The sequence below is a fragment of the Mandrillus leucophaeus genome, unplaced genomic scaffold (assembly GCF_000951045.1).
Source record: "Mandrillus leucophaeus isolate KB7577 unplaced genomic scaffold, Mleu.le_1.0 Scaffold198, whole genome shotgun sequence".
NCBI classification, from domain to species: domain Eukaryota; kingdom Metazoa; phylum Chordata; class Mammalia; order Primates; family Cercopithecidae; genus Mandrillus; species Mandrillus leucophaeus.
The window spans coordinates 4,826,408-4,835,167 of record NW_012102009.1 but is presented as its reverse complement, the minus strand read 5'-3'; positions in this window follow the sequence as shown (position 1 = coordinate 4,835,167).

Here is an 8,760-nt window from a genome sequence, read left to right as displayed (position 1 = left end):
CAGGAGAATGGCGTAAACCCGGGAGGCGGAGCTTGCAGTGAGCTGAGATCTGGCCACTGCACTCCAGCCTGGGCGACAGAGCGAGACTCTGTCTCCAAAAAACAAACAAACAAACAAAAAGATATTCAGGCCTCTTCTCCTTGTAAAAATGCAAATACAGTTGATTCTTATTATTTATGGTAGTTTTGTTCTATCAAGTCACCATGAACACGGAATGAACAAATACTGAGTCATTGATCCGAGGGGCAATGCAGGGTTAGACTCTTTGGAGCCTCTGGTGATAACATTTTGATCAACCAGTCAATATATAACCTTATTTTATGTGTGTTTCTGTTGAAAGATACCTTGTTTAGTATACATTGTTGATTCATTAACACTGAACTCACGTCCACCAGCACTAGAACTCATGACTAAATGGAGCTTAGCTAACATGCGTGTTTTCTTTGTAAGACACATCAAGCCTAGACCTAGACCACCAAAACGACACGTGTAGAATATGGCAACTGACACAAGAAGGCAGTGTTGCCTCATTTGACCTCAGCTGGGAATGTGTGCTTCAGGCTACTCGCATTTTTCACCTCTCTATGAGTGTCCATGAAGCTCTCTGTGAGTGTTGATTTTGGAGTTACAAATAAATTTTAGTGAGCACCTGTAGGTACATTTGAAAATACACAAATGGCTCACACCTGTAATCCTAGCACTTTGAGAGGCCGAGGTGGGCGGATCACCTGAGGTCAGGAGTTCAAGACCAGCCTGGCCAACATGGTGACATCCTGTCTATACTAAAAAACACAAAAAATTAGCTGAGCATGGTGGCGGGCACTGGTAATCCCAGCTATTTGGGAGGCTGAGGCAGGAGAATCGCTTGAACCTGGGAGGTGGAGGTTGCAGGGAGCTGAGATCGTGTCATTGCACTCCAGCCTGGGCAACAAGAGCAAAACTCCGTCTCAGAAAAAGAAAAGAAAAGAAAAAAGAAAATATACAATCTACGAATAATGAGGTTCAAATGTACTCCATAGAAAGTTAACAAACCTGGCTTCACCAGCAGTGGGCCCTTTAATGTGAACTGACTTATTTGAAACTATAAGCTGAGCCCGTGCTCATAGTGAGATACGGTTCTTATTGCTGAGGGCCTTAGAATCCAGTGAAGGAGCTGGGCAAGGAATCAGATGCCTTATACCATGGGTGCCTTAACAAAGCTGGGTGAGAATTCCCCATGGACAGGGAGAAGTGTATCTGAGAGAACTACAGAGACATTTCCTGGCAGTGGGTCTTTAAAAAGGAGAAGGGAAGAGGATGAGGATTCTAGGCTCCCAGGAGACAGAAATGGTGAGGGAAGAGAGGCAGAAAGGGAAGCCATGGGACAACAAAGGGATGTTTGCTTCCATCACAGTTTTGTCTGGAGTCTGTACTCCATGTGCTAGTAACAATTGAAGAAAGGTCTGATGATGTGATTATAATCTGATTAACTTTTCTTGACATAGACACAGGGGAAAATTACATATAAAGAGGATTCCGTTTGGCAAAGAAAAATGTTTGTGGGATGACTCAAGTTCCTGAATATAATTTTTATTATACAAGATCTAGAGCTAAAGGGGGATATGATTTTATCAAGTCCCTTTTCTTTGTTTTTCAGAAATGATTAAGTAAGTATTCCAAGGTCTTAGAGTGACAAGGCTAGAAGTAGGGTCTCCTAATGTCAATGTCCACCCTACATCATCTTTTAAAAATAGACTTTATTTTATGTCTATGTTATATTTTAGGTCTATTTATTTACCAGTTTTAGGTTCACTTGGACCTACAATCTTTTAGAAGAACTGAGTAGAAGATACAGAGCATTCCCGTATATCCCCTGCCCCCACACAGGCATAGCCTCCCCCATCGTCAACATCCTCCACCATTTGTTACCATTCATGAACCAACATGGACATATCATTATCACCCAAAGTCCTTAGTTTATTTCAGGGTTCACTCTGGGTGTTGTACATTCTATGGGTTTAAACAAATTAATATTGACATGTACCCACCATTATAGCACCATATAGAATAGTCTCACTGCCCTAAAAATCCTCTGTGCTCTGCCTATTCATTCCTCCTTCCCTCTAACCCCTGCCAACCACTGATCTTTTCATTGTCTCCATACTTATCCAAAATTTCATGGTGGAATCATACAGTATGTAGCCTTTCCAGATTGGCTTCTTTCACTTAGTTATATGCATTTACTTTTCACTTAGTAATAAGTAATATGTAATAGTAATTAGTAATAAGTGAAATGTAATTAGTAATTAGTAAGTGAAATGTAAATGTATATTACTAAGTGAAAGAAGCCAATTACATTTATATCTCTCACTTAGTAATATGCATTTACATTTCCTCCATGTCTTTTCTTGGTTTGATACCTCATTTCTCTTTAGCACTGTATAATATGCCATTGTCTGGATGTACCACAGTTTATCTGTTTACCTACTGAGGACATCTTGGTTGCTTCCAAGCTCTGGCAATTACAAATAAAGTTGCTATAAACATTTATGAGCAGGTTTTTGTGTGGACATAAGTTCAACTCCTTTGGGTAAATGCCAATGAGCACAATCAATGGATTGTTTGGTAAGAGTATGTTAAGTTTTGTAAGAAACTTTCAAATTCTCCTTCACAGTGGCTGTATTGTTTTGCATTCCCACAAGAAATGGGTGAGAGTTTCGTTGCTCTACGTCCTCACCAGCATTTGGTGTTGTCAGTGTTTTGGATTTTTGCCACTGTTACAGATGAGCAGGGATAGCTGCTATTTTAATTTGTAATTTCCTCTGACACATGATGTTGAGCATTTTTTCATATGTTTATTTGCCATCTGTAGATCTTTGATGAGGTATCTGTTCCTATCTTTTGCCCCTCTCATTCTCCCCCACACTAGAATGTAAGTACTTGGATGTCAGGATGGTGTTACATCCTTTGCCCACTCCCAGGGCCTAATCCAGTGGGGTCAACAAATATTATACAGCAACAGTAGCTAGCATTTGTTGTTTATTACATGGCCTGGCGTGGTGGCTCACACCTGCACTTTGGGAGGCCGAGGCGGGTGGATTGCTTGAGGTCAAGAGTTTGAGACCAGCCCATGGTGAAACCCCATCTCTACTAAAATACAAAAACTAGCTGGGCGTGGTGGTGGGCACCAAGTAATGCCAGTTACTTGGGAGGCTGAGGGAGGAAGATTACTTGAACCTAGGAGGCAGAGATTACAGTGAGCCAAGAATGTGCCGCTGTACTCCAGCCTGGGTGACAGAGTGAGACTGTCTCAAAAAAAAAAAAAAAAAAAAAAAAGTTGACTACATTCTCAGCCCCACACTAGACATTTTATGTGCTGTCAGGAAGCCACAATGATGAATAGAAAGGAAAGGAAGAAGCCCCACACCCTCTGTCAACACCCCCTATCCCTGACAGAGAGGCCAGCAGAACAGATTCAAGCAAGTCCAAGGCTAAATGTGAAAAGGGTAAGAGAGGTAAGATCTTGGTATGTCACGTAAGCTCCCTAATCTGTATTTAACCTCATTTGTAAAATGGGCATAGTATGAATACCCACTTCAAGGGGTTCTTGGGAGGATTAAAACAGATAATATAGATGTAAAGTGTTTCACATAGGGCCAGGCACATATTATTTAATAAACATTAGCAATATTTCTGGGGAAATGGGGCAACCCCCACCCCCTGCCCAATCAGGGCTGCAAGGCAGTGATAGAAAGAGGTCAGACACATGCCATTTCCACAATGCTCACCTAATGTCAGTAAAAGAGAGCAGGATAGATTCTACCTGACTCTCCCCAAACACAGCTAGGGCACAGATGAACCGACCATGGTCACAAGCTGCCATTTGTTCCCTCGCATTCAGTGATCCTAAGTAAGATACTGAACAACTTGGTGACTGGGGCAAGGGAGGCCTTGAACCTCCCCTTCTGGCATGGTTGCAATTGTTCCAAAACTTGGAGGAGGAGGTGGGGTGACAGATAGCCCAATCCACCCACTTTTCTCTCTGCCTAGGGGAGAGGTGGGCAGAGCAGCCAGAAGGCTGTTGGGAGTCTTACTGGGACTAGCTGAGGAAGACAAGTGGGGAGAAGATGAGGAATGGGATACTTCACTGCTTGACTGACCAGACACTCACATCACATGGGACTTGTTCTATGCCAGGACTCAGTGCTTAACCCACGTTCACTCATTTCATCTTCCTGGCAATGAGGATGAGGCAGGTACCAGATTTCTATTGTCATTCTTTCTGGGGAAGGAGGAAACTAGGACCCTCAGTGGCTTAATAACTTGCCCAAAGTCATCAAGCTGGTAAGTGGCATAGCCAGGATCCAAATCTAGGTAGTGCCAGAGCCCATGCTCCTCACCACCAGGCCAGAAGAGGGGGTAGGTGTGTGTGAGAGACAGAGGAAAAGGTGTGTTTGCATAAGAGAGAAGTGTGTGTGTGTGTGTGTGTGTGTGTGTGTGTGTGTGTGAGAGAGAGAGAGAGAGAGAGAGAGAAGAGGAAGAGGAAGAAGAAGAGGAAAAGGAAGGAGGAGGAGGAGGAGGAGGTAAGAAGAAGAAGAGGAAAAGAAGGAGAAGGAGGAGGATATGGTTTGACTGTGTCCCCACCCAAATCTCATCTTGAATTCTGACTCTCACAATTCCCACATGTCGTGGGAGGAACCCAGTGGGAGGTGATCAAATTATGGGGTCAGTTCTTTCTGGTTCGTAGAGGGTGCCTTCTTGCTGTGTCTTCACACGGTGAAAGGGCAAACAAGCTCTCAGGGATCTGTTTTATAAGGGCACTAATCCCATTCATGAGAGCTCTGCCCTTACTACAACCTAATCGCCTCCCCCAAACCCCGCTTTCAAACGCCATCACCTTGGGGGTTAGGGCTTCAGTGTATGAATTTTAGGGTGACATAAACATTCAGTTCATTGCAATAAAATACTGCCAAAAGTGTTTGATACCAGTTATCAGTGGGCACTCTCACCAACAAGGATGACAGTTTGCATTTTTCATATTCTGGCAAACATTTAGTATTGTCAGACATTTAAATTTTTGCCAATATGGTGGATATAAACTATCTTATTGAAGTATTGATTTACAATTCCCTGATGACTAGCAAGTATGAGCATCTTTTTATATACTGATTGACCATTTGGAGTTTATCTTCTGTGAATTACCTGTCCATAAACCTTGATCATACCATTCTTTAATTTCCTTTTGTGTTTTTTTTTTTTGACACTTATTTGTATATTCTTACATATTATGGATACTCAGTGTAAAAACTTTTACTTCTAGGTTATCAATTGGTTTTTTTACACTTTTTTTTTTTTTTTTTTTTTTTTTTTTTTTTTAAAAGGGGGGGGTTTTTTCTTTTTGGCCCGGGTCTTTTTTTTTTTTTTTTACACTTTTTTTTTTTTTTTTTTTGAGATGGAATCTTGCTCTGTCCCCAGACTGGAGTGCAGTGGCACGATCTCGGCTCACTGCAAGCTCCACTTCCTGGGTTCACGCCATTCTCCTGCCTCAGCCTCCCGAGTAGCTGGGACTACAGGTGCCCACCACCATGCCCAGCTAATTTTTTTGTATTTTTAGTACAGACGGGGTTTCACCATGTTAGCTAGGATGGTCTCGATCTCCTGACCTTGTGATCCACCTGCCTCAGCCTCCCAAAGTGCTGGGATTACAGGCATGAGCCACCGCGCCTGGCCTGTTTTTTCACTTTTTAATAGTATTGGGTTTTTTAAGTTGTGGTAAAATATACATAGCATGAAATATACCATTTAATCATTTAGTGTATACAGCTCTGTAGCATTAAGTACATTCACATCATTGTATATCACCAGCATCCATATCCAGAGCTTTAGGATCTTTCTCAATTGAAACTTTCTGCTCAATAGCATTTGAGATTTTAATGCAGTCAAATTTATCAATCTTTTCTCTTAAGGGTTAGAAATCCTCCAGAAAGACACTCTCTAATATTTCCTCCCAAAAGTCTTTTTTTTTTTTTTTTTTTTTTTTTTTTGAGATGGAGTCTCACTCTGTCACCCAGGCTGGAGTGCAGTGGCGCAATCTTGGCTCTCTGCAACCTCCCCGTCCCAGGTTCAGGTGATTCTCCTGCCTCAGCCTCCTGAGTAGCTGAGATTACAGGCGTGGGCCAACATGCACAGCTAAGTTTTGTATTTTTAGTAGAGACGGGGTTTCACCATGTTGGCCAGGCTGGTCTTTAACTCCTGACCTCATGATCTGCCCGCCTCGACCTCCCAAAGTGCTGGGACTACAGGCATGAACCACCACGCCCGGCCTCCCAAAAGTTTTAAAGATCCACTTTTCATTTTTATATCTTAATTCACCTGGAGATAATTTTAGGAAATTGAGTGAAGAGAGGATCTATTTTAATTTTTTCCACACAGATGACCAGTTGTCCTGGCATAGTTTTATTGATTAAACCATTCTTTTCTCTTTGATCTTTAATTTTAATTTTGTTATACATTATTTTCATTATGCAAGGATCCATTTCTGAACTCCGTATTCTTTTGTCTTGGTCTGTTGTTCTATCCCTGCACCAAACCACACTGTTTTAATTGCTGTAGGCAATTAAGGGTACCTTATTTCCTCTATCCTTTCACTACCTGATTCTTTCCAGAATTGTCTTGATTAACAGTGAGCAAACCCTTAAGGCAATTATAATTTAGTGACAAACTGTAGTGAAATAATCACACAAATAGATGACCATGCATGGGGATAATGCCAGAAGGATATAAATGAGGCTCTGAGAGTAGCAGGGTGGGGGTGGGACAAGCTGACCTTCTGTGGGAGGCAATCCTGCAAGACTTGAGGAACAGGAGGAAGTCCATTGTGGCCAAAGCTGATTGAGAAGAGGGTGTATTAACTGAAGCTGGAGGCTGTTGTGCTAAGGCCAGACCTTGCATGATGTGGGCCTTGCTAAAGATTTGGTCTTCATCCTAAAATCAATGGAAGTAACTAAAGAGTTTTAAACCCAGGAGTGAGTGACATGATCAGATTTGCATTTTAGGAAGGTCACTAATCTCTAATATGGAGAATACATTGGACAGAGCATGAATGGATGTGGAAAGACTAATTAAGAGCATATTATAATTCCCAATGAGAGATAACAGAGACCTGGACTAGGTAATGGCACAGGTAAAATTGAGCTGAAAACCCAGTGGGTGTTTATTCTGTGCCAAGGGACATCATCCATGCATCATCTCATTTAATCCCCACAGCATAAGATCCATGACATAGTGCCACTGTCATCCCCAGTGGGTGAGTGATGAAACTGAGGCTTGGAGAGGTTAAGTTTACACTGCCAACTAAGTGCAGACCTTAAGACTTAAGCCCAGCTAGGATCATTCTTAATTTTTTTTTTTTTTTTTTTTTTGAGATGGAGTTTCACTCTTGTTGCCCAGGCTGGAGTGCAATGGCATGATCTCAGCTCACCGCAACCTCTGCCTCCTGGGTTCAAGGGTTTCTCCTGCCTCCACCTCCCGAGTAGCTGGGATTACAGGCATGCGCCATCACGCCCAGCTTATTTTGTATTTTTAGTAGAGGTGGGGTTTCTCCATGTTGGTCAGGGTGGTCTCAAACGCCTGACCTCAGGTAATCTGCCCACCTCGGCCTCCCAAAGTGCTGGGATTACAGGTGTGAGCCAGCTCACCCGGCCAGAATAATTCTTTACTATGCTATACTTCTGTGGGTGAAGGTGGGAACAGGGGGTGAAGGATGATCCTTAGGTGCTCCCAGACAGAATTCAAAAACTCCTAGCTAAAGGAGCAGGCTGAAAGGACATGAAATGTCGGGTAGGTGCACTGGGCCAGGAGACTGGGGGAACTGATTCCAATCGCAGATCTTCACTCACTTCTTTGTCTGGATGACATCTTTTGTCCCTTCCAACACTAAGACTCTAGGATGATTATGTGACTTTGGAAAGGCCATGAATCTCACAGAATCCTGTTTTCTCATCAGTAAGATAGGGAAATGCCTCTCCACTGAGATGATACATATGAAAGTGTTTTATAAACCTTAAAGAGACGTAAGACGCCAGCTATTGATTACAAGGATTACCTTCTCGTGGAGCAGTTCACTCCATTTGGGGCAATTCTGCGAGTCAGAAAGCGTTTCTTCATCTTCATCCGAGATCAGCTTCGCTGAGTGTTTCTTCCACCCTGATCCAAGCTGCTCTTAGGTGCTAAATCTAAGAACGCGGCCCCTTCTCTCCCAGGACAGAGCTTCAGCATCAGAGGCTACTGTGCTGCCTCCTGTGCGGGCCTCGCCTCACCCCGCACACCAGCAGCACCTGGAGCAAACTTCAGCCGGCATAGATTTCAGCCCTCCCAGCATTTCTCAACGTTCTCTGGGCTGTCCGTGTCTGGGTTAAGACGTGGCACTCAGAGCTGAACACACGAGATTCCAGATACTGGCTGACAAACCTAGCTCCTCCCTCATCTGGATTCTCCACTGCAGTTCTTGAAGTATGCAAGAGTTTAGTTTACAGGCCCCGATAGGCTGGCAGAGGGCTTCAGCTGTGGATTTGAGGAACTAATTAATTCTTACACAACCTCCTCCTGCCTTCCCAAAAGGTCCTGTGCACCATTCATTCTTATAGGATTAAAAAAAGAATTAACACATATAAATACAGGACTTTATAGACGATACAAATAAATCCTAAGGAAAATATCCAGATGAACCTGGTCCTCTCCCTCATTGCTAGAGTTAGGTACCTTAATTTCATTAGTCAAAGT